The following is a 27,849-nucleotide window of genomic DNA, read 5'->3' as shown; positions in this document are numbered from 1 at the left end:
TAAAAGAAGTTTGGACCTGTTTCCCCCTCTCACTGGGGGCGGAACATGGTCCACTATCATATGTTTGATAGCTGTGGGGGAGTGTCCGGCGTCAGCATAGTGCCTCGCCACTGGTTGGTTGCTGGTACCTGTCAGGATGGCCGTTCTGATGGCCAATCTATGTTGGGCCATTCTGATTTTAAACTGGCAATCAGTTTTACCCACGTAGTACTTGCCACAAGGGCAAATTAGCACATAGACTACGTGGGTAGTGGTACACGTTACTCTGTGAAAAAATTTAAAATTTTTGGTGTTACAGGGATGTTTAATAAAGTTTCCAGTAAGCATATAACCCCAGGTAACGCATCCTGTGCATTTAAAACAACCCAGCCTTGGAGTGTCCCAAAAGGTATTGGGGGTTTTCTTACAAAAACTGGTAACGTCATTCTGCACAACATAATCACGGATGCATTTACCCTTGGAGTAACTAGTCATGATCTTTTTGTTCTGCAAGGCAGGAAGTTTAGGATCTGAATTCACAATGGGACAGTATTTTTGGTGGCTTTACGGGCTAACAGACTAGCTGTATTGTACCTATTAGGCCATATAATCGTGTTTGTAAGATCTTTGTTCACTGTCTTCGTCAGAACACTGTCTCTGGATTTGTTTATTACCTTAATCTTGGTGGATATTAACTCAGATCTATCATATCCCCTGATGACAAATTTTTCTATCATAGAATCCAACTGATCAGAGGCATCTTGTTCATTATTGCATATGCGTCTGACCCTTAAAAATTGGGATAGTGGAAGGCCTTTCTGAATGGAGATAGGGTGAAAACTGTTTGGGGGCAGTAACACATTTCTATCCGTTGGCTTAACAAATAACGAAGTGTTCAAACTGTTACCCACCAATGATAATCTAACATCCAGAAAGTCAATAGTGCTAGCAGACATATTACACGTTAATTTAACTGGACTTTGGCTGCAATTCTGTTTAGTGATCACCGCTTCCAAGGCATCTCTGCACCCCCGCCATAACAAAATCATATCATCTATATATCTAGAATAATAGACGATATTTTTCCAGATGCATTCATCTGAAAAGAAAATATCTCTCTCAACGGCTATCATGTACGCATTGGCGTAAGCCGGCGCGACCGAAGCGCCCATAGCGCAACCGGCCACCTGGAGAAAGAAATTACCATCATAGTAAAAATAATTTTTGGTGAGAACCAACTCGAGAAGCCCACAAAAAAAATTTATGTCGGGCCCCTTATATGATGGACTGGCAGAAATCAATTGGCGTGTTGCAGCTATGCTATCAGAATGCGGTATACATGTGTATAATGCAGTGACATCAATACTCGCAAGCCATTGTATATCACTTGGATTGTCAATCTTATCAATTGCTAACAGAAGAGCCGTAGTATCCTGTAATACATGCTGAGAGTTCTGTACGCATGGTTGCAGATAGGTATCCAGGTACATGGAAACTTTATGGAAGATGGACCCCCTGGCAGATATGATGGGTCTGCCAGGTGGGTCCACTAAGCTCTTATGGACCTTAGGGAGAGTGTATAGGAGTGGTTTAATTGGAAAAGCAGTAGTGAGCAGATCTTTAATTTCTGGCTTAATAACACCAGCCACAACAGCATCACTAAGAAAGAGGTCCAATTCACGCTTGTAGGCGATAGTCGGATCTCCAGATAATTTTACATAGGTGTCGACATCTGCAAGTTTCCTGTCGATCTCCCTTTTGTAATCAGCAGTGTCCTGCACCACTATCGAGCCCCCTTTGTCAGAGGCTCGAATTACAATATCATCTCTCCTCTCAAGGTTTCTAAGAGCAATCCATTCCCCTTTACTCAAATTGGAATGATTTTTACACGCAATAATTTCAGGAGTATTCAGTGCGGATTCCACCACACGGGTGTAAGATGTAATGGAGGCATTATTAGTCGGAGGTTCAAACTTTGATTTTTCCTTTAATTTACGTAACTCAATGGGAATAACATCAGGTTTACTGGTAGTATCACGGTTTTGGAAAAACTCTTGCAGTTTTAATTGTCTATTTAATTTATAGACTTCAGTTTTCCAAACAAAGGGGTCATAGTCGGTGGTTGGGACAAATTTGAGACCTTTACTCAGCACATGGGTCTCGTCAGGGGTCAGAGTGCTGGTAGAGAGATTGAAGATCAGTTCTTCTTTCCTTTGGCCGGAGGTTTGTGTCCTTTCAATGCGCTTGCATTGCCCGCCTCTCCTGCTGTATCGTCGGGCAGTTTTAATTGAGCTTGCATTCTTATCGATAAAGGGACCGGTGCCTTTTTGTTCCTTCTAGGGTTCCTTTCTCCATCACTGGCCGGTGTCGCGGAATCATTGGAGGTATCCAATCTATAACCCAGAAGTTATAGATTTGATACCTCCAATGATTCTGCGACATCGGGTGCAGAGATGCCTTGGAAGCGGTGATCACTAAACAGAATTGCAGCCAAAGTCCAGTTAAATTAACGTGTAATATGTCTGCTAGCACTATTGACTTTCTGGATGTTAGATTATCATTGGTGGGTAACAGTTTGAACACTTCGTTATTTGTTAAGCCAACGGATAGAAATGTGTTACTGCCCCCAAACAGTTTTCACCCTATCTCCGTTCAGAAAGGCCTTCCACTATCCCAATTTTTAAGGGTCAGACGCATATGCAATAATGAACAAGATGCCTCTGATCAGTTGGATTCTATGATAGAAAAATTTGTCATCAGGGGATATGATAGATCTGAGTTAATATCCACCAAGATTAAGGTAATAAACAAATCCAGAGACAGTGTTCTGACGAAGACAGTGAACAAAGATCTTACAAACACGATTATATGGCCTAATAGGTACAATACAGCTAGTCTGTTAGCCCGTAAAGCCACCAAAAAATACTGTCCCATTGTGAATTCAGATCCTAAACTTCCTGCCTTGCAGAACAAAAAGATCATGACTAGTTACTCCAAGGGTAAATGCATCCGTGATTATGTTGTGCAGAATGACGTTACCAGTTTTTGTAAGAAAACCCCCAATACCTTTTGGGACACTCCAAGGCTGGGTTGTTTTAAATGCACAGGATGCGTTACCTGGGGTTATATGCTTACTGGAAACTTTATTAAACATCCCTGTAACACCAAAAAATTTAAAATTTTTCACAGAGTAACGTGTACCACTACCCACGTAGTCTATGTGCTAATTTGCCCTTGTGGCAAGTACTACGTGGGTAAAACTGATTGCCAGTTTAAAATCAGAATGGCCCAACATAGATTGGCCATCAGAACGGCCATCCTGACAGGTACCAGCAACCAACCAGTGGCGAGGCACTATGCTGACGCCGGACACTCCCCCACAGCTATCAAACATATGATAGTGGACCATGTTCCGCCCCCAGTGAGAGGGGGAAACAGGTCCAAACTTCTTTTACAGAAAGAGGCAAAATGGATCTATTTATTAGATTCACTTTATCCCCAGGGTTTAAATGAAACAATGGGGTTGCATTGTTTTTTATGAGGTCCCATAGTATCATCGCATTGTGAGATTCTTTTGCCCATACTTGTATTGATATGTCTGTATGCTTTTTCCCTCAAGCAATATGGTGGTGATGGGTGCACTGGGTGATGACTTCCGGGGGCGACGACGGCATCGCCGGATACCGCCCCGGGGGACTGGTCTGGTTGAGGTGAGCACTACAAGAATGGTGAGTTTTTATATGTTATTTGCTGCCCTGACGAAAATGTATAAACATTGAAACGTTGGCGTCCTAAATGGCGTTCTGAGTGTTTCCTTTTGCGACCGAGTGCCGCCTGACTGAACTATATATATATATATATATATATATATAAATTTTTAGCCGAAACGGATTCGTCGACTGCCGACTGCTTGTTTGACACTGCAAGGATGGGTGAATATGTGTGTGACCCCCCATTACCACTAAAGGCATGATATTGCCGCAAATTGCTTAAAAAGTCTGATGCTCAAGATTTATGGAGTAATAAATTGTGCTTTGCTGGACTCTAATTTGAATTAGGAGTGCTGTCTTCTTTATATCTTTGGATATACAGTTTTTCTATGATCAAGTGTTGACAGGCACCCTCAACCAAGTACCTTAAGTGTGCGTATTCCTCAAGTTTTCTTTAAAAAAGCCAGGGTGTCACTCTTAGATCAAAGTGCAAAAATTCTTTATTCAAGAACAATCCATCCAACAATTGTTTCGAGCATTACCGCTCATCCTCAGGTAACACTCGAAACAATTGTTGGATGGATTGTTCCTGAATAAAGAATTTTTGCACTTTGATCACCGAGTGACGACCTGGCTTTTTTAAAGCTTTTCTGGACTTATTACATTTGGGCTTATACTCATGGGAAGACACCGGAGAGAGTAATAGTTTGCTGTATATGGGTGAGTGCCGGATTTGACTCTCTCTCTCTCTCTCTCTCGGGATTTGTTATCCCGTCCCCGAAACGTTGAATAAGTCTTGGAGTGTTTTTTTTTTTTACCACCTGCCTAATAATAATAATAATAATAATAATAATACTACAATTTCTCTGTATTACAAATACCATAACATATGTTGTTACAGCATTTGTATACCAGACCAATAGCCTCTAAAAGTAAATTGTAAAACACCAATCATTGATCTGCAAGGAAATCTGCATATGTCATTGTGTCACTGTTGACTATGGGTTGAATGCTTTTGCAAGACACTACAGTATATAATGTCAGCAGACTAGAAGTATAATTTCCTCGCTTGCATTCTGTGCGTTTGCTGTAAAACTGGTTAACAAAAACTCTCAAGGCTGAATCCCTACAAATGAACACATCTTATGACAAACAATTCAGCAAATGTCAACAGCTTGCGATCGTACAGCACCCGCAGACTTGGCACGGGCGGAAAGCAAACTGTAACTAACAGTAACCTCAGGACATTTTTTTATTAGACATTTACACATCAAATTACTTAATTACTTCGCTATAAAATGTGTCTAAATTGTTTGTATCGAGCAAACAGCTGGGGACACACAGAGTTAGTGTTGCAGGAAAACATTATATGCAGACAAAACTCTGCAAATAATACCTTACATATGTCTCTTAGTGTAAAATGCCGGAAGAGAACATTAAAATAATTGACTCCTATTATGTTAAACATTCAGGGCCATATTTAACATTCAGTTAAATGGGCTGTAAGGTTTCTTATGGCTCTATAACGTCTCCTGGCTGCGCAGTTCTTGGCGAATATGGCTGTTCAACATTTTGCAGCGCCATTAAAATACTCGGAAAGCCGGAATGACAGTTCTTAAATGTACAGAGAGAAATCAGAATCACAGAGCGAAAGGATAAAAGAACATCTTGAGAAATTCTAAGCACGACGTATGTATTTTTTATACAGAGTAAAAAAAAAAAAATCAGGCAAATGAATCAGTGTCATTCAGTTTGCGATCTGTGCGGAGTCTTGAATTATAGAAGAAGAGGGGGTTCTGCAGGGCAGGCAGTAATGATATGGATCAAAGTGTGCATCAATGGAACCGAATGAGCACCTCTAGTCCACCGCCAATGTATAGACATTAAGATCTTCATGTGAAGCTTCCAATAATGAATTCATACATACTGTATGGAGTGCAGGAACGGAGATGCAAATTCCTTTTATTGCTTAGACGCAGCAAAGCTTTGATTCCCCTCTGAAATTGACATTAATATTTTGACCAATCCAATTTGCCTATTGGGTACATCCGCAGCTACGCAGACAATGAATACACTAGATAGAAATTTGTTTTACGCCGTGGTTCCGGGTGAATCTAAATCCTGTCATTTATTTTTATGTTCTCTTTTGATAAAATGATGTAGCTGGGAGATAAGACGTTGTTGTTATTTGCATTAATGGCACAAAACCCTTGATGCGTGGCCGAAAAGAAGAATTGCTGCATTATTGAGAGGGGCAATCATAAGGGTGTTAGGTAGATTATATTATTTAAAGCAGGGATGGGGAACCTTCGGCCAGCCGGCTATTTAGAACTACATATCCCAGCATGCCCTGCAACAGTTTTAGCATGGCCACATAGCAAAACTGTAGCAGGGCATCCTGGGATGTGTAGTTCAACAATAGTTGGAGGGAAACCAGTTCCCCATCACCGATTTAAAGAATCAGGAGCTGTATCTAAACTTAGAGGAAGCATGAGAAATGCGGAGCTCAGAATCCAGGAGACCATTTAGCATTTAGCTGTTTTTTGATTTGTGAGATCAGATACAGTGTGAGTTGGATTCAGGGGCCGATTCAGGATTGCTTGCTGCGATATGAATTCAGCCCAGCCCCGATGGCCGGGTATGCGCATTAGCATTCCTGCACATGTGCAAACCCCAGCCGTGAACGGCTTTGGCAAGTTACATACTCGCCGGGCCATTCACTATGCTGTAGGCAGGGGGCAGCAGCAGGGAATCACCCAGAGTTTTATGTGTACCCCCATTAAAATGCCCCTGGGAATGCAGGCAGGCCGATGCCTACTTAGTGCTTAGGTCACTTGACGTCAGCTCCTGCCCCCTTTTCGGTGGACCGGAATGAAGAACAGTTTAGATTGACTTTTAATACCGATGGGCAGATAAATCATTCGATGGTTGGCAATTGAATGATTTCTCTCTCCTTCGGCCGCATGCGATGGAATGTGTTCATGTACACATCCCCTTGCATGGTACTGAGGGGATTAGGTGGTGGGGGTGGCTGGCATTTGGGCATGACACGGATGATGTTTATGACGAACGACGCTGCAAACCTGAATTAGGCCCACAGTGTAGGATAGAGTGCAGGTTGGATACACCAATAGTGTACTTACTGTGGCGGGGGTGCTGGCAGTGTCAGCGGTGCTGTCATTTTTGGAGTACCATACTGTTGGGGTGTAGGCAGTTTGTAGTCCCCCTGTCACTCACTGCTTAGCAGAGAAGCGCACAGCATCTATTCAGGATAGACAGAGTGACTAGGTGCAAGCCGCAGCGATGATAAACAGGAGGCAGTGCTCACAGTCGTGACATTCCCCATGAAGTCAATCCCCCATTTCAGTGGCCACACCCCCTTGTGCACATTTCAACTTCCGTAATGTTGGGAGGTATGTTATCTTACATGAGAATAACCCTTTTCAGCCACGTTGCATGCAGATGGGAAGGTTACATCTACAGATCCCCTTTAGGGGCTCAATGTTCCATATGCAGGCTTTGCTAAAATGCATAGTTGCTAAATATAGCTAGCTCTGTCCGCAGATTATGCTCGACTCCAGCTGAATACGGTGTATTATGCCTACGGGTTGGGTCTACAGCATGATGGTCGACAGTCATTAGGTCGACACCATTGGAAAAGGTCGACATGGGGCTAGGTTGACAGGTCGTTAGTTTGACAGGTCATTAGTTCGACAGGTCATTAGTTCGACAGGCCAAAAGGTCGACATGGGGTTTTTCACTGTTTTTTTTACCTGAATGTCAACACAGTCAACATGGACACAGCATAATGTGCACCGCATCCCCTCGCATCTCTCGCTGCGCTCGCAATGTGTCGGCCACAGTGCATCGCTACGCTCGGCATACTATTTTATTCTCCCACCAGGCCCTAGTGGATGGTAGGGCATAAAATACCGCCTGTTGGCACATGTCGGATCAAAAAAACTGTGAAAAACCCCATGTCGACCTTTTGACTGTCGATCGAATGATTTGTCAAACTAATGACCTGTTGAAGTAACGACCTGTTGACCTAGAAACATGTCGACCTTTTCCTATGTTGACCTAGACTCATGTCGACCTTTTCCCATGTCGACTTAATGGTGTCGACCTAATGACTGTCTACCATCATGCTGTAGACCAAATGACCGCATCCCATTCTTACTGATAGCCAGATGTGTACATTTTCAGACTCTCTCTACATGTCCTTTCGTCTGTCACTCTACAGATGTTGCAGCATATTATAGAAAATAATCAGTCAGTTACATGGAAATAAATGTGATAATGATTTAATTAATGCTAGTTGGCAAGCCAGATGAGCTAAATAGGGCAATTAAATCTGTAAGTGATAAGGATGTGAGCAATTACAGTGCTGGATGTACTAAATGATTTACTTTAGTCTAAATCTAGATACCGGATTGTGTATTTTTGGAATTGCTTCACACAGTTACTGGCAAAAAAGATCCAGTAACACTGCACCTTGGTAAAACCATGTTGTACTGCAGGTGTGGTAGATTCTCGCACATATTTATCAAAATAATTGTGGAAATGCGATCTGCCCAAATTGTGAAAAAATACTGGTGCCCTGCAATAACAACGCTATCTGTAGATTGCCTTAAGCCCCTCTGACAGACCTGGGAGTGGGTCTCTGTGATCAGCTTTGTGGATTATTTTGACCACAAGCTGATCATTGGAGAAAAGATAGTTAAAAAACGTACCTGCATTCCAGGGACTGCTGATCGGTAAGCTCTACACTGCGATTAGCTTGTTGATGAGCTTGTGCTCTATGATCCAGGACAGAAGTTCTATAAACCAGCATCTCACTTTAAAGCATATTGGATGCCGGTTTATAGCACACGCGGATTAGGGTCACAGAGCAGGAACCCAGTGACCATCTGATCGGAGGACAGACTCGCCCATCACTGGGCTGGTAAGTATAAGTGGGGGTACCGGCGGCGCATGCAAGTCTGAAAATTGCAGAGAGCTGATTCTCAGGGACAGAGCTTTCTCGCAAGCTCTGACCCTGCATGAGATAAGTATTACATCCCGGCCATGTACAGTATTATTGCACTGTGGATTGGGACAAATTTATCACATCCCCAAAAGGGGTGTTTTATGACTGAAACCTATCCCAGTGTAAAAATAAAGATTTCCGGTATTGGCAGGCTACATGCAAAAGCATCCATTATTTTGCACCCAATTTCGCAATTCAACAAGGGCCCTTATTCTGGTCGCATGGGGACCAATGTTTTTGTAGTGTGCATGCGCATTTCTGCACATGTGCATATGCCGGGTGCCTACACTGATGGCAAACAGACAGTTCGCCGTCGGTGCACGCACCCAGGACAGTGGATGGGGGGACGGAGAGGGGCATGGGGTGGCTGGCAGCCCCATTAGCATATGGGCATACCCAGTATTTCATGAGTGTTCCCATGAGAACGTTAGGCGTTCTCATGCTAATGAGGGCAGGACTCGGGTTCGGGGGGGCTGGCAGCTGATATCACCGGCTGTCAGCTGCCCCGCTCATTTCCTTACCAGCCTACACGCATACTGTATGTAAGTAACTTGAAAGTCACTTTTATATGCGTGCACCTTCCACATCTTTCAATGGTCGGCGACCATCGAATGATGTGGGAGGTTCCCTCTGCCCTGCACATGTTACTGTGTGTAGCATCCATTTGCAAACCCCTGCGAGCGAGTCGCCCTTGTGGTGCCAGCCAACCATTCGCAAGGTGCGGTTTGGTGGACTCACAAGTCTGCGAATTCACAGCCTTGCGAATCAACCAGATTAACCCCCCCCCAAGGTTTGTTCCAGATGCAATGTTCATATTTTCTGCTTTGTTCGGAATCAGCTCCTGTGTGTTATTGTGGCCCAGCTATGAGGAGCGATGTGTGTGCTGTGTATATTAGTCAGGAATGCATTTTGTGGGAACAAACACTGCTCCATCTGCAGTTACAGTATGTTGCTTTTCACAATTCATAAGCATTTATGGTGATTACTGAAACAATTATCGTATTTCACTTATTGAACACTATGTTAATTTTTTACGGCAGAGCTAGAAAATGATCTGAAACCACTGGTTTTCTACCTCTTACGTTTCAGACTGACTATTAGACAAAATCGAATGAATTCTGCAATTACGTCAGACCTTCAACCATCACTTAATCCAGTTTTCCTAACTCCACGATTTCAGTCCACGTTTGAAGCATACTTACCGACTTTTAAAGTTGCCTTTCCAGGAGAAGCCCAATGCTGCAGGACAGGGAGCGGGGACAAAGCTGATGTCACAAAGTCCCACCCCCAATCCACACAAACTCATATTTCAGAACGCCGTTACAAAAGAGATATTGACGGTTTTCAGTTGACTGATTTAAACTTGAAGGGGAGGAGAAGTGCCCCTTGGGAGCAGGAGCCCGGCGGCAGATGACGCCATTGCCTCCTAGAGTTCTGCCTCTGAAGTCCCCTATCACCACTACTTCTGCAGTAAAACATAACGTTTTGGGTGAAATTTACTAAGATGGGAGTTCTATTTTACATGGGATGTTGCTATGGACAACAATCAGAATCTACTTCTTTGTTATATAGCACCTTCTAGAAGATAATAGTATCTGATTGGTTGCCCATAGTCACATCCCATTTGAACTCCCATCTTAGTCATTTTCTCCCTATGTGCACAGTGTGAACTGGAGTTCACGCATGCTTATGAAGACCCGATGTCCGGCAAAGGAAATATGGCATAGGGAATGGGTTCAATAATCAAATTACACAGTACACATCCACATGTAACCCCCACAATCCACAACCCCAAAGCTCCTACCTGATCCGACCTGGGATTTTTTAGAAAGGTTATAATATTAAAATAGACTATGGGCAGTATTCAATCTGGGATTCTGACTGTCGAAATGTCACGACAGTGACCGTTTTCACTCAGCTCGACAGAAACTTGACAGGTGGAATTCAATTTTCCATCTGTCGGGAGTCAGAAAGTGGGCGTGTCGGCGTAAACGGCCGCAGACTGTCGGAAAACGTCCGTGAATTCGACAATCTGTGGCTGTTTCTGACAAAACAGATCCGGCTTGTTTTAAAGTCTGAGCTGTTTTGTTGGAATCTGCCTTCAATGCTGTCCGAAAGGGTAGCGTTGTAAAGGCGGCAACTGTTATTTCCCCCGGCAGAAATAGCGGCCAAGATTGAATCATTTCCAATAAAGGAAATGCCTTATTTTGAACCTGATTTTCTGAAACGTCTCATGTAGAAAACCTATGCTACAGTATTAAGGACTATCGTCTGCAGTGGCGTAAAGAAGGCTCCGCAGCCCCAGCGGTGGCGGGGGGGAGCAGATGCAACTGGGGCGCAGGTTCACGACGCCAGAGGTGAGGATACTCTCTCCGTCTCTGACCACTACACTGCATCTTACATCTGGCTACAGGGAGCCTGGAATAGATAGACAGCAGCGCGGCGTGCAAGCTGGAAGGGCAGCGGGCAGGGTGGAGGGGGGGGGGGGGCGCTTTCGGGTAGTCTGTGTGAGGACACAGTGTCAGAGCACTCCCCCTTCCACCCTGCCCGCTGCCCTTACAGCTTGCACGCCGCGCTGCTGTCTATCTATTCCAGACTCCCTGTAGCCAGTCGGGCTGTGGCTGGCTCGCCAGATTTTTTGGGGGGGCAGGGGTAGCGTAAATTCTAGTTACGCCACTGATCATCTGCACATAATTACTGTAATGTACAGCATAGTATGTCAGTTATTAAATATGTTTCAATTATTCCTTACATGTGCATTTGCATGTAATGATTTTGAGAACTGAAAATATCACAGCACCACTATGAACAATCCAAATTACTATAATTGGAATCAGGCATAATTTATCTGACAATGTACTTTAAACATCCTAGTGTATAGTGCATTTTGTGATACTGTATGTACAGTGGTGGCTATTCACAACATATACAGTCAACATAAAGCCTTCTGCAGTTCAGATCTCATTGCTTTTGACTGCTCTGGAAATGAAATGCGGTATAATGTATTATTAATGGGCTTACACAAACACAGAGAATTATCATGCATAAGGCAGGCTATAGAAGCGAAATCTTCTGATCTGCCCCATGAAAGCCTCTCACCAGAGCGTGGTATTAAAATCATTCTATTTGTCATTTGATAAATGATAATAAAATACTCTATTGCCACTAATTACTGATTATGTAGCCAACTGCAGATGTATTAGATTGTAATAAACTTGTTTGGGCATATCCGTTGTCACATGGTTTGTTTGTTACAGGAGTCCCATTGCTGAGCCCAGCATTCTACATATGTAGCTCATTTTTAAAAGGTAATAAAAATGTATCCATGCAGGGTCAGATCAAAAGCAGTGACCGGGGCAGTAGTCATGGGACCGACACAGAGGGGCAGTTTGACACTGCAGTTGCTGAGAATAGGTGCCCAGAGGAAACATAGATCATATGGTATAGAAACACCAATCACCAATAGATAAAAATGGTCACCAAGCCACTGTAAAACAATATTAGATCAGTAAATGCAGCGGACATTAATTACAAAATGTATTTGTATCCAGAAGCCCCCTGCGTGCCCCACTTACTTCTATTAGTAACATCTTAGTGCTATTGCTGGTACTTCCATGTAAGCAACATATATGTAGCCAAGTTCAGCTTTCCCGCAATGCAATCACAAAAATGGCCATAGAAGTGAATGGCACAATTGTCAGTTTAGAATAGTCACAACCCCGCGTGCCATGCAGATGGTGAGATGCATTTGCCCGTGGGCTGAGGCCGATTTTTCCACAAGGCAACCTAGGTGCCTTCCTAAGGTCCAGCATGTCCCAATGGGCCTCCTAAAGATATCCTGGCCATCCTAATCGTCCTCAGAGGAGCATTGCATGACTATTGTGTGACATCATGACATCTAATGGACCTGCCTACTTCCAAAGTACCGTTGATGTTCTTTAAAAGGATATAAAAAAAATTGACACACAAAATGGCTTCATTCACTATGTGGGCAGTCAGTTTACTGTAAATGTGACACAGGTATGAAGCCTACTTCCAAAAGACCTACCCATTAGATAGTACACATCATGTTAACAAGGGTGCCGGACGGGATCCTGACAGGCATTTTCCCAACGTAGGGATTCTGATTGTCAAAACTCCGTCAGCCAGGTTCCTGACGGCAGTCGGCTATTTTCCCTCGTGGGGGTTCACGACCCCCATAGAGGGAGAATAGAATAGGTGGCTCGCGTAGTGAGCCACTGTGCCCGCAAGGGGCTTAGTTGCGCTCACCATGCTGTCAGGGTCCGGGCAGTCGGGATCCCGACTTCGGGCTAATGACTGTCGGGATCCAGACTGTTGGACCCCTGTAACACACCCATTAACAATGAGTGTGGCTACCTCTGTAATACAGAGCTTTAGATGTACACAATTTATAGAAAAACAATGTCCATACTAGAGGGTTAAAGCTGGTGCATTATACATTCTAGAGTTATTCATCCTGCCTAGATTTATGCCAAAGGTTTCTGTTCTGGCGACATTTGCAGAGCAGCAGGATTTTGCATATGTGGAGCGGATAATTGGACTCAGTGGAGGAAATGGCTCACAATGACTTTGTGGTGTTGCACTGAAACATCCTTTTTGCAGAGCAAAATGACTGATACAGTATTACATAGAAAGGTGGAGACGGCGCACATACTGTACAGTGACCTTACTAGCGGTCACACATGTGCCACCTTCCTGAGAATCACTAGAAAGATGGCGCCAAATGAAGAAAAAGGACCTATTTTCCAGCTCATGCAAGGTAAAATGCCTCCACCTCTACCCTTATTTGAATTGGTGCCTCCCTGTGGAGGGGCAATTATTATTTTTTATGTCTTTTTTTTCTAGGAGACTTGGACACACCTCTTATTTAAGCCACACACCAAAGTAGTACCAGGGCCCATCACTGCTCCTGTCTATATTTATCAATTGTCAGATGTGTATTCCGATCATATCATAGTCCTAGCTTCTCATAAGCCTCATCCTCCAAGTGCTTCAAATTGCCCCTGACACTTAATTGTTATTTTGATGGATATTGCTTTCATCCCCGCTACAGCCTGATTGATAGGGCTAACTTGTCAATGTTTGGCCTAGTTTTATGCGTCATCCTTTGTAAAGTATCTGACAGTCAATACAAGTAAATTCAATCTTCCAGCTTCACGATGAAAGAGAATTTAATTAGGGGGGTGGAGGAGACTGGCTAGTAATTAGTACAGCAGTAATTTTATCTACATTTATTATTTTGTCTCCTTATTTTGACACACAATACTGGAGCATTTCTGCAGATACTCTGTGCCTCTTGTTCTTAGCAATACTTTTAGTTTTGAGGAATTTTCCAAAGCTCTTCTATGCAAGTCAATAAATAACGTCAAGTGGTGACATGTTATATCTCTTTGTTGTAAGCACAAAGGCAGCCAAGTGCATGTATAATTACAATTTCCGGCGTGGTTTATGGTATGATCACATCACAAACGCTGCCATTAGACCGTTACAGTGCATGTTATTAATGCCCTGCAGAGTCCATGAAATTGCTACATCTGAAGTTTGACATGACCCCATCTGTGTCACAGAGGTTAATACAACTGAAATTGTGTCTAGATGGTCACCAGCGTAGTCAGAGCAAGATCCAAAAAAGATAGAGATGTATCCATACTTCAGGGTAGTAGTTTTATTATTTTCTCTCTGTCAGCGCAGCAGATTGAATGGACAAGCAGAATTCCTGGAAGCCTTATGAGGAAATGGGTAAGGGCAATGCAGCTCGTATCAAAGCAGGACCTCGTGATGGAGCACAAACCATTGCTTCATAGAGTTTGATCGGTGAGGAGATACGGGGGGGGGGGGGAATTATCAAAACTTGTCAAGAGCTACAGTGAAGAGAGATTAAGTATTGAGCAATCAGCTCTTGTCAAGTTAAAGGCTGGGTTTAAAAATGTCTCTTCGGCACTGATTGGCTGGTGCATTATCATCTTCTTTCTATCACTTCATCAGGCTTAATACATTTGCCACTGCGTTTGAAACATGACAGGACATGATTGTTTGCCATTTTATGTTTGTACACTTTATCTCTTTGCAAACCTTAATCAGGGTTGCTTACCCTACTGGAATGGCCGGGAGGCTCGCCATTCTGGCCACCTGGAAAGATGGGCAACCCTCCCGGTTATCAGTGCCCCCCCCCCCCATCTCCCCCGCAGCAGTGGTAGTTTCCTGGGGAGAGGTGGGGCTAAATATGCAAATTGCATCATTTAGTTCTGCCCCTCCTCGAAGACCTGCAAATTGCAAGATTTTCAGTATGGGGAGGGGGGAGATGGGGCTTGATGACAACTACATCAGTCCCCGCCCCAGGAAGTGCTGCTGACAGTCTCCTCCGGAAGATGAGCCATTAAAAGTAGGCAACTCTGACCTTAATTCATCTCCCCCTATATTAAAACAGTCTTATTTTAGCCTCCAGTTTATGTGTCTGTAATGTACAACTCACCGGCAAGATAATAAATTCACATTTTCAGTAAGAATGTTCAATAACAGATTTTAATTGATCATTTCTCCTTTCCTCATGGATGAAATTCGATTAAACAAACATTCAGCATAATTCCAAAACTTGATCTCCTCTGTGTTCCTTTACCTCAAATGCCTTTTTCAAGTTACAGTATCATTATACATAGTGACCTGTTCTTGATTAGCCTCAATCAGTCTTTTTATGGCTACTTTTAACGCCATTGTTCTTTCCATAAAGACAGCTCGCTAAGCAGTGTTCTATCGCTGTTTGCGAGCTGGTAAACACCGCCTGTCGCTCATCCAAACTGCCACCGCCAGCTCAGCTGACAACCCATCGATAGCAGATGTACAGCTGGCGAGCCTCTCAGCCAGCTCAGGGAATCACCAGATTCTCTAAGCTGGTTCAAGCTTGTGGAGAGGTGCTCCATCTCACTGGGATGCCCGAGTGTCTCACACACTCGCGTGTCCCCTTCACATGGCTGCAGGGAGACACGGCGGCGGGGAGGCGGCGGACTCCGTCAGAATGGGGCGCGCAAGCATCTCATGCACGCGCACCCCCCTGCTGGCGGCAGCGGATGACAATTCTATGAGAGCTGCTCCAACTGTACATTAGGTTGACAACTAAAGGTCAACAGGGCTTAGGTTCACACATGAAATAGGTCAACATGATTAAGGTCAACAGGGTCATGTCGACACAAGCATTAGCTCAACAATGGGAAGGTCTACAGTCAAAAGGTCGACTTGAGTTTTTCACTTTTTTTCATACCCTACCCTCAACCAAGGCGTGGAGGGAGAATGTAATAGTATGCTGAGTGCATCAATACGGTGTCCATTTTGACTTACGTCAAAATTCGGGCCCCCCCAAAAATGTGACCTTCCGACCCCTTCAACCTTAGCCATGTTGACCTTTACATCTGCGGGTACTGTAGAAAGCATTTGATGGTCGCCGACCATGAAATGATTTCGCCCCTGCACCCAAGGCTGCGAATGGATGTTTATGGACCCTGTATTTCCTGGATTGTACACGTATCTTGGTGTATTAATGAGTGTGTAAAGGAGACTGCACATTCTGGGCAAGGTCCTGGATCTACACAAATATATTTAGATGGGTAAATCCAGGACACATGGCATCCCTATTCTTATAATGACCCTTACTCAGCCCCAAACCTTACCCTAGCAATAACCACTAACCCAAACCGCCAAACTCTACACTATCGCTAATACCTTATCCTTAACACCCTATCCCCATAAACTAACCCTAATACCCCAATCCTTAATTGTTCCCTCTGCGACCAGAAAGCAAATGACTGTTAGAAAGCTGATTGGTGGATGTCTGGAGCAATCCACCAACCAGAGTGCTGAAGCTATTCACTGTATGGAAGCAAGTGGAGAGATGGTACAGGACCACTGGAGGGGTGTGTTATGATTTTTTTATGTTTATTTCATTTTTTCCAAGAATGGGTGTGCAGGGGCCCAATATGCAATGCTTTTGGGCCTACAATGATATTAAGAGGACCCTGCTGTGCACCTCTTTTAGGGCTAGACGTACTAAGCTTAAAATGTGATAAAGGAGATTGATAAACCACCAGCCAATCAGCTCATAACTAGGTTGTTTTAAAGATGTCAGTTAGGAGCTTATTGGCTGGAGCTTTATCTTTCGTCATCAGTCTTCGCAGTTTAGTACACTTGGCCCTTAATCTTAAATTAGTTAAGTTAAATTGTCCACTGCAAGGCTACCAGAGATTCAGCAAATGGTACAGTTCTTCACCAGGATATCTGAAGCTCCTACTGTATCTACCCTTTTGCCTTAGGCAGGGGTAGCCAATTCCAGTTCCCGAGAGCTACCAACAGTTCACGTTTTCCAGCTCACCCGGCCGGTGCACAGGTGCATTCATTACTGACTAACACAGTGGTTCCCAAACTGTGTGCCGTGGCACCCTGGGGTTTCTTGGGAGACTTGCAGGGGTGCCCTGGGTTAGTGGTCCAGGACCAATTCAAGTCCTTTATGTCCATTATAATAATCAAATTGTGGACAAACAGAAGAGAATCCTGTCAGTTACCACATAACTGATCTTAAGGATGAGATATAAACACAATTTATTTAACTTAATATTTGTTACTGACTTTCTCAATGAGAAATCTTTAGCCTAGGGGTGCCGCGAAAACATTTCTGATGCTTTGGGGTGCTGTGATTCAAAAACTTTGGGAACCCCTGGACTAACACATTTTAAAAGATCCACAGGTGGAGCTAAATACTTCACTTGTGATTCGGTGAGGAGACCTGGAAAACGTCAACTGTTCGTAGCTGTCGAGGACTGGAGTTGGCTACCCCTGCCTTAAGGTATAAAGGGCAAGATGTACTAAGCTCCAAAACATGATAAAACGGAGAGTGAAAAATATGCAACCAATCAGCTCCTACCTGATATTTTTTAAACACAGTCTGTGACATGGCAAGTGGGAGCTGATTGGCTGGCTGTTTATCACTCTCCATTTTATCACTTTTGAAGCTTAGTGCATTTGGCCCTTAGTGTACTAACAGTAATATAAAATATACATTCACATACATATCTATATCGTAGACTATTGTATTAGACTCAAAAGAGGAGAAATGTCTGCTGTGCGTACAATATTTTTCAACATTATAGGGGAAATTTACTAAGCAAAATACGGTAGGAATTGGGGTATTCGTATTCAGTCGTATTCCTATTTTTGTAATTTACTAACGAGTTATAATGTTAGTATTTTGTATTTTACGACCATAGCAACCTGTCGTATTCGTATTATTACAAAAATAGGACTTCATATGCCATCGAAAGAATACGTCTTGAATTTTACATTACTCCAATGGCATTTTGAAATTCACTATCAAGTCGTATTTCAAAATACGAATGTATACTAGGGGTATTCTAGTACAAGTTGTAAAAATGTATGTAAATGAAATGTAAAGGAAATACTCCACCGATAACAGTCGTATTCAGTCATGCACAAAATATGAATAGGACTGAGAAACAGTCGTATTCTTTGTAAATTTTGCCCAATACCTCCTGGATTTGGCCAGACCCCCTTGTATTGTATCCCCTGAGCCTACACCATGTCTCATTGGCCTGCTCGTACTGATATTACCCTGCTGTAAAACACTGAAACCCATAACATAAACAATGGACTCATTTCTTAATTTTTTTGTTCTTTCTTGTAAACATACTTTTATTTCGTTTACTGTAGTTGTCAATTTTAGAATATTTTACGCAAGCTGCACCTGCAGATGTGTTACTCTCAAACAAGCTATAAGTAGATTATTGGAGGGGTTACACAAAATGTTCTGCATTAAACCCAGCTACACAGTGTGTACTTTACAACTGGACCAAAATCGAAACAAAACACCAAACTATTGAATCATCCAATCCTGTTTTATTAAGTCTAAGTTCTAGGTATTTTACTACTACGGTGTTTTGAAAGAACGGAAATGCCAGATTCATAGGAAACTTGATTAAAATAGCAGACGAAGCCTCGCTACCTGGGTTATTGTCAGATATTGCTCCGACAACATTAAAAGGAAAGATACATTGCTGTTCTTTCAATGAACAAAGGAACGAGGCTGTAAACAATACATTGTAGTGATAACCTTTCACCTCCTCTGGGGATTATCAGCAAAGCTATGCATGATGCAAGCCTGGATCCTTTATCTGAACCTGGATTTCATTGTGTTTTACCTAAATTCTAACATATTTTTCTATTGCTTACTTTGTGGGCTAATCAATTATATATCAAAAGTCAGAAAACATCTTTGTTCTGCAGCAGCAGATGAGAATGTTAAATAACACACAGGCAACTGCTGGTGCTAATATGAAACACAAGAGTATATTTTTGAGGATGTGTACAAATAAAAATACTTTCGTGATAGTACCGTAAAAGTTTTTTAAACTTTCCTGTTATAATTTTGGTGGTATGGCCTAATCGCAGGAGATAGTCACGCCTCCCATGATTAGGCCATGCCCCCAATTTTACTGGGGCCAGGCATACCTCTCAGCGGCCCTGTGTGTGTGTGACATAAGCCAGGCACATATACTCTGTTTCTAGAAAAAACAGGGGGTGGACCCGCGACAGCTGAGAATAAACGGTTAAGTATTCAGTTAAATATTCTTTAACCAACGTATAAACTACTTCTAGCCAGTGCTGGTAGTTGTGGTGTTGGTGGTGCGCCCAGCGTTCAGTAACTAAACTGAAAGTGGAATTTTCTTGTGTTTGCAAAGAGGCAAACCAAGGACAGTAAACGCTTTGTGGGCGCACTCTTTTATTAAACAATAATTTTAATTGTGTATAATGGAATTAATTTAAAACTTCACTTTTATTAGGAACTGCTTAAAAAGAATTGGGCGCAATGAAAATTATAATTTATATAATATTGGTTTTGTTGTGTGGTTATATATTTTGATATTAAGCACTATTTTCCAAATAAATCAATTTGAACCACACGTTTATGTATCATTTACTGCATGTAATCAACTCAGGTATATGGACCTGAGTGACAGTAGGCTGCAAAAATGAGTTAATCACCAGGGGTAGGGATTTTTTCAAGGGGGGGATTTGGCTGCCCCACATCACATATATATAAAGAATTTATTATTTAAGTTGTGCCTAATGGAGCCGCCTACTATCTGTGTCCTCAAATCTGCCATTAGGCACAACTTAAATAATAAATTCTTTATATATATGTGATTGATTACATGCAGTAAATGATACATAAACGTGTGGTTCAAATTTATTTATTTGGAAAATAGTGCTTAATATCAAAATATATAACCACACAACAAAACCAACATTATATAAATTATAATTTTCATTGCGCCCAATTCTTTTTAAGCAGTTCCTAATAAAAGTGAAGTTTTAAATTAATTCCATTACAGGTTGAGTATCCCGTATCCAAAATGCTCGGGACCAGGAGAATTTTGGATAACGGATTATTCCGTATTTCGGAATATTTTAATATTTCAATGATGTATTTTGAAGTATCTTGCATTTATGCTGTATAAACACATAATATACACACAAATATATTTTATTACCACATAAAATACACACAAACATATTTTAATTGTTCAAAAAACAAGGTTTCAAAACGTGAAACAAAATGTGTGTACTATCTCAGCACTGAATTTGAATGCCAAGCAATCATTGTCTTGCACATATATAGTGCCAGTTACATATCATGTCACCAGTGATGCTGTTACATATGTCCCCAGTGAGTTTTTAGCAAAAAAAATTTTTTTTTTCACTTTCTGGAATGTCCGTATTTCGGAATAATTCGGATAACGGATATTCGGATACGGGATACTCGACCTGTATACACAATTACAATTATTGTTTAATAAAAGAGTGCGCCCAAAAAGCGTATACTGTCCTTGGTTTGCCTCTTTGCAAACACAAGAAAATCCCACATATACTCTGTTCTCTGCTGGCATACTAGGTTGTGATTAAGGAGGGAGGGGTCAGGGGGTCAGTATTCCTGGACCCCCCCTCTATCTAGGGCCCCCCAGTGGTCAGCAAGTATTTAAAAAAAGGTTGTGTGCATGGGAGTGGGGTAGTGCTGCAGCTTCATCTATCTGCTGATGTGACAATTAATGGTGCTGAGCATCAGGAGCTGAGGCACAAGTGTGCAGTGCATTGCTGGGAGTTGACTAAGTCACATGAGACATTGCATAAGAGGTCAGAGGCTGATAGGCTTGTGCTGAGCTTTGATTGGTGGCACTCATCACATGCTTCTCAGGCTTGTGGAGGACAGCAGCAGCCTCATCATGGGAGGGATTTTAATCAGAGGCAGTGCAGAGCCTGTGAGGTCTTCTAAAGAGTAAGGCACAGCGGGACAACCACAGGCTTTTCATGTAATGTATATATCCCCCCTGCAGTTCCCCCTTGCCTTTACTCTGGATTTTGACCGTTTTTTATTATCCCATGCAGCTTGCGGCCAGTAATGACAAGATAGAGAGCTAAAGTGACCCAGGCCCTCCGAAGGCTTAATCTGGCCCTGGAGAGCATGACATCACATATGCCGTGCCGGAAGAAAAAGCCGCTGGGACAGGCTTTTCTGATGGAATTACTGTTCAGGGCTGTGGTAGAGGAAGTGGAATTTAGTTTCAACCCACTCCCCCTCACTTTAATCCCCGTCGCTAGCCATAAGCAGGTTAATTGACAGGAAGCCGGCGTCTGTGACTGTTACGGACAATTTCTGGGAGTGTCAGGAAAAATACAGGTGTGCCCAGGCATTTTCTGGGAGGGTGTGTGACGTCAGTGCAGGGCTCGATCAGCCTGATTCTATCGCACAGGCAGAGTAGGTCCTGGATTACAACAAGAAAGTATACATAACTGTATACTTTCTTGTTGTGCACCATTATTTTGTAAAGGGTTAAAGGGAATACCCTTCATATATCACTTGTAAGGCTGCGTAGCGCACTGGTGGAAGAACACATATTTTGTTTCTATAGGTCCTGGATTACGCACAGACTGCACATACAGGGAAAATCATTCGATGGTGAGTGAGTGATGTATCAGCCAATCGGCTGATACATATTGCGATGGCTCCAGCTATGCAACCTACTCATTTTGGCCCTCTTCATTCGGTGTCAAAAACATCCAAGCACAAACTGCACGATGTCATAAATGGTTACAGCATTTATTTATTTAGTCATGTACGTATGTTGGTACCAGGTTCACAGATTGGGGGAGAAGTCCTAGGCACCACCTGTCAAATAAATATTGCAAATATTGTACATCACAAAAACACATTTGTAAACAGAACATAGCGTAACACAACACTGGGGGAGATGAATAAAGAGAATTGGAGAATATTTCCATCACAGTGCTCAGATTTATACATTGAAACCAGAGTTTACTAGCACAGCTTACACGCTGTTATTACAAAATCTCCCCCGTGGTGTTCCAACTCCCGTTTTGTTTTTTGATTGATGATAACAACAGGAGACGGGATCTGCATTAGCAGCATTAAAGCTTTACATGATTGCTATGATAAAAATTACATTTGCTCCAAAGTTCTTGACACAAATCCTCAAAGTCTTAAATCTGAGCTCCCAATCTGTTTTCTTTTGTTTTTGCTGCTATTATAGCGATGACACTTTTGAATTTGAATGTATTTGTTCAACTGGTTTTTATATCTGGAAATATGAATAGTTTGCACCTGCAGTGACTGACATTTAAAGATTTGTTCCTTGTTGAGTAAATTAGTCACACGTGGCTTTGGTGGTCTTGAGCAGCAGGATATTTTGTATTAAACGGTTCGCAAGATGCTTCCATTCAGGTATGTGGAAACAAATTCCTATTATGTTCTACAAAGTATCTCCTTAGTGCATACAATAATTATAAATACTGAATATGAAAAGTGATTCCATGGATACCAGTAGCTGCTGATCGGTTTAAGTATAAACATGCAAAGCACCAATTCAATGTAGGCAATGCCTGTAACCTCTATTGCCTGGCACACACGAGAATGATGCAGGATGTGAGCAGATCGTAAGATGATCAGACGATCGGCTCATGATCTGTTGGAGAACATGATCTGTTCATGACCTGCACATGATCTGAATCCTATCCGATCTAGACCTGTACCCAGCTGAATGGTCGTTTCGGATCGGAATTGGATCAGAAATGGCCCAAAACATGCCCAATTTCCAATTTATCTAAATTGGGTGTTTTGAGGCCAAGTCGTTCTAGTTTGTACCCTATATAACAGTCCTGTTTATAATTGGTCAGCCTAAGGATTTAGGCATACTGTAGTCAAAGTGAACAATAACAGAATCAAGGTGGTACCGGGCAAAACTTGTAATATCAAGGAGGGCCGTAACTAGGGGGGGGGGGGGGAGCATGTTACTGTATTACTGACAAGTAGAATGTTCAATGTGAATATCGGAAGCATTACAAATCCCTGTTTCTTTAATGTTGACTATCTTCTTTAACTATCTAAATAATATAATATTAATAGAAATTTGTATAACAAGCATTTTTGCTATTTATATTAAACAATATAGCAATGCAATTCATTTGATGAGCACTACAATTATTCAGGGTGTACTCCATTGTGGTCAACAAGAGTTTCCATTTGAAAAACCCACATTCTGAATAGGTGGAATAGCCAGAGCATGCCGTCTAATGTCATCTAATGGTTTCAGGGTACTGTATGACATTCTTCCCATTTGGCTGGTTCTTAAATAAAAATAAAAAAAATACTCAAAAAAGTTGCATGAGGTGATATCCATTAATTGGGGTACTGAATGTAGCAGTTACTTTTTTCGGTAAAATATTCCCTTAGTAATGACCGTGCTCTTCAAGCTTTTGTATGTTCACTTTTCTACCTATTGAGCACATTTAAATATCTAGCGCATACTCTGAAGTAAAAGTTGTCTCTTCTGTGTTCTAAATCAGTGGTTCCCAACCCTGGTCCTCAAGTACCCCCAACAGTGCATGTTTACCACTGCGAGGGGACACGTATACCTGTGAAGTTATGCGCGTCCCCACGAGGGGCTCGCTGCGCTCACCACGCTTCGGGCTCACCACACTTTATAAAATCAACTCCACACCGACGTGGATAGTGGGGGTATGAAAAGGTCGTAGGGCGCGTACCGCCACCCCTCGCGGGCTCGCTGCGCTCGCAACGCTTCGGGTTGGCGTTGATAGTGGGGTGCCGTTAACAATGGGGGGGGGGGCATTTCACATAGTCATGACCCATGAGGATGGGTATACAATTAAAAATCGGGTCTGGGGGGGGGGGGGGGGGGCATTTAACATGGTCATAAGGCATAAAATGAAAAATCGGGTAAAATCGCGTCGCATTGCGATATGCGATGCGACACGATTTTTCATTGTACAATGCCCTGCGATGGAAATCGTGGGCGCCGTGATAATACACAAGTACCGTATTTTTAACCAGTAGGTGAATGCAAAAGATAATTCAATTTGAGAGCATAGCATTGTACTGGGAGGAATGGATCTAGTTGGAGCGTTTTCTTATGTTGTGCGTAGTATGGGAATGAGAGTCCATAGTTGGTACTGAAGACATACTGTATCTGGCCTGTTTTTACAATGCACGAGGTCCTCTGCGGAGCGTACGCAAATACAGGTAATGCTTTATAATGGGGCAATTGCACTAAAACAAACTTCACTGTGTCCAAGGGACATAGCCACAATGATCCTACCTTTCGTGGAAGAGGTGGCTATGCAGAGTTCTCATCAGACAGGAATAATATGTTTGATTTCACAATGATCTTTTGCATACTGTACACATACAGCGTGGAAATGTTAGACTTAGGTCTTGGTTGAAATTTGGATTACTATAGGTTACTATTGAGATAAAATAGTAGTCAACATTCTGACTATGTCAATATTATGCCAGTGACGACAAGCGCAGTGAGCCCCGCGAGGGGACGCGGATACCTACACAGGTATCCGTGTCCCCTCGCGGGCTTCACAGGTATCCGAGTCCCCTCGCGGGCTTCACAGGTATCGGTGTCCCCTCGCCACGCTTCGGGCTCGGTGGCTCGCTGAGCTCGCCACACTTTCTATTCGCAACTCCACTCCGAAGTGGATAGTGGGGGTATGAAAAGGTCGTAGGACGCATACCGCCGCCCCTCGCGGGCTCACTGCACTCGCCACGCCATGTAATAGGGTGTAAAAACCGAAAAGTGAGAGATTTGGGGAGAGTTTTCCCATTTTTTTTAAAGTGCCAATCATTTACACTGAAAAGCCAGGTTGATTTTGCCATGTAATTGATTGCCGCTTTAAAAGAATGGATAAATCGCGCACTTTCTGATTCTCACACCCTATTACATTTGGAACCTTGCGGTACAATGTTTTCTTACTGCGCATGTGCATTTCTGCACAGGTGCCGGATGCGAGCAGCCACGGCCAACAGAGCTAGCGAGTGGTGGCAGGTAGTCACGCCCATGAGAACACCCAGCGTTCATGGGGTGTTCCCATGAAACAGCTGGGCGTTACCTTGGTAATGACCCATTGACGTTGGTGCTGGGGGCAGGTATTACCGGATGTCAGCTGCCTGCCCTGTCCTCAGTCAGAACACATGCAAGCCTAAGACACCTGAGAGTGCCTTAAATTTGCGTGTGTGCACAACATTATTCAAAGGTCGGCGACCATAGAATGATGTGGGTGTCGCCCTATAAGGCTGTGAATGGATGCTTATGCAAAACATCCACTCGCAGCCGTATGGGCGAATTCGCCCTGCGAAGGAGGCTGCTGCATCTGCAAACGGCGGGTGCGCTGAAAATGACACACAGCACTGCAAATTTCGCAGCACTTTGTGTTAACCAGAATCACCCCCTTGGCTCATACAGTAGGTATGTGTTCTGAACATGTTGACGTTATGGTGTCGATATACAGTATTAAATGTCGACTTATAATACCCTACCCTCCACAGCCACCCCTTTGAGGTCCATTTTTAAATATCTATATAGATTATATTCAATCATTGAAATATCTGGTTTACTTTCTATTATCTGGTTACCATGCATGCAGAGGAATGTTTGAAACGTACCCATGTACAAATGCAAATGACGTAATAGTAAAAGTTGCTCAGAGAATGTATTCCCAAGTTCCGCTCACTATAAATAGTTACTGATTCATACACTGCATTAGGTTAGAAAATATATTTGCAAACACAGATTTAACAGAAATCCAATTGCACTCATTACCCATGGGCTTGTGGATTATTAGAAAGGGGAAAAATTGAATTTTATAGAGTAAACTTGCAAAAATATGTGCTGAAACAGGATTCAAATGGCCAGAGGCGTTCCTGCGTATCCTTATGAGTATAAAGAGCCTCTACCAACAGAGGGACTGGAAAACAAAAATGCCTGAATGACTTGTGAACCGAACTATTGCACAGTGATCAACTGCATCACAGATTGTCATTCACAGATGCTCTACCTAGGAAACCAGGAGAATGATTTACAGTATAGTACTCGTTCTTGACAGTTTGGAGCTTTTGTATTTAAAGATACTGTATAACTTGTCATTTACAATAGAATCAGGGGCATGAGCCAGGTCTTGTAGGTCTCAGGGGAAGCAGCATGTCAGATTACACTCACCTCTACTTTACATGGTAGAGGCTAGCACAGCTGTATACACACATGATACTACGGCCCGATTCAGACCTCATCGTATGGCCAATTTACACGGCCAGCTTTCAGTTATGCCACCGCCCCACTGTTATTTATTTATTTACAGTTTCTTATATAGCGCAACAAAAATATACTTTCACAAAAAGTATATCAGGCGCAATAGTATTGGTTTCTTAATATAAGTAACCACAGCTATATATGTTTAATATTAAATGCTGCTCCCAAATGAAAATTAATTCAATAGAAAAACTAAAAAAGAAAATGAAGAGAGCGCACTGTGTTGATCCAACAATTTATTACCGTATATATAAAAATAATATAAATATGAATATAAAAAGAAACAATTAATGGTACACTAAACCATACATAAATACACAATTAAAGACAATAGTACATTACGATATCCAGCATTAATGGTGGGAAATATGATAGAACCAATTTGTAACGTCCCATCAATTGATGTAAACAGCTCTGCATATGTGTCTATAGATTAGACCAGTGTTTTTCAACCACTGTGCCGTGGCTCACTAGTGTGCCTTGAGCTGCTCTCAAGTGTGCCCCCAGATCCAGAGATGCTCAAACCAGTTTACAGCCACCACCAGTTCAACTGTCATTTACTGGTCTCTTCTTTTCATGTAAAGGGCCAATGAATTTTATTTTGTTATCAGTGTGTTTGTTTTTTATATGGGGCCAATAGGTTTGTTTTTTTTCCTGTGGGGGCCAATGTGTTTTGCCCTGTGGGGATCTCATGGTGTGCCTTGGCAATTTTAAAATCGTATTTAGTGTGCCGCAAGGTAAAAAGGTTGAAAATCACTGGATTAGACTTATGCGCCCTTGCTCCTTAAGTCAAATAGCCTTTAATACAATGAATCAGATTCCATGACATGTATAGTTACCAGTCCCGCTAGGCTCTGTGAGGTCTCAGATAGGAGATGAAATATACTATATTTCCTCAGAAGCTCTTATATAGCGCAGCAGATTCCGTTAAGCTTTACAATTGTAGGCAGTGATAAAACAAACAGACAGACTGAAATCCCACCTTGTGAATGAATGTGAACATTGTGCGTATGGATGGGTATGCAGGGCCGGTGCAAGCGATGTCAGCTCCCCAGATGGCGGGGGCGCCCGCCGCTCATCCGCTTCACGGGGTGGTCGCCGCCGACCTGCTCGGGGTGGGGGATTGCACCTGCCCCACCGCTCACTTGCTCCAGTGGTGGTGGTGTGTGGCTGCCTCTGACATAGTCCATGGGGAAGGGGGGTGTGAGGGAGTGCGTCTGCCACTCACCTGGCTCCATGGTTGCCGTGAACCTTGCTCCTGACACCATCACTGACCTGCTCCAAAGTGCCACCCTCCAGTGGCCGGTTCCCACAGGCAAATGCCTAGAGCTGCCTAGTGGTGGCGCCAGCCCTGTGTGTATGGCTACACATCCATTTGCAGCCACAACCAGTCGTAACATTCTCACCATCTAATGTTTCAGCGGCT

This window comes from Crinia signifera, chromosome 6 (assembly GCF_055691185.1).
Source record: "Crinia signifera chromosome 6, ASM5569118v1, whole genome shotgun sequence".
Taxonomy (NCBI): domain Eukaryota; kingdom Metazoa; phylum Chordata; class Amphibia; order Anura; family Myobatrachidae; genus Crinia; species Crinia signifera.
This window is presented reverse-complemented; position numbering follows the sequence as displayed.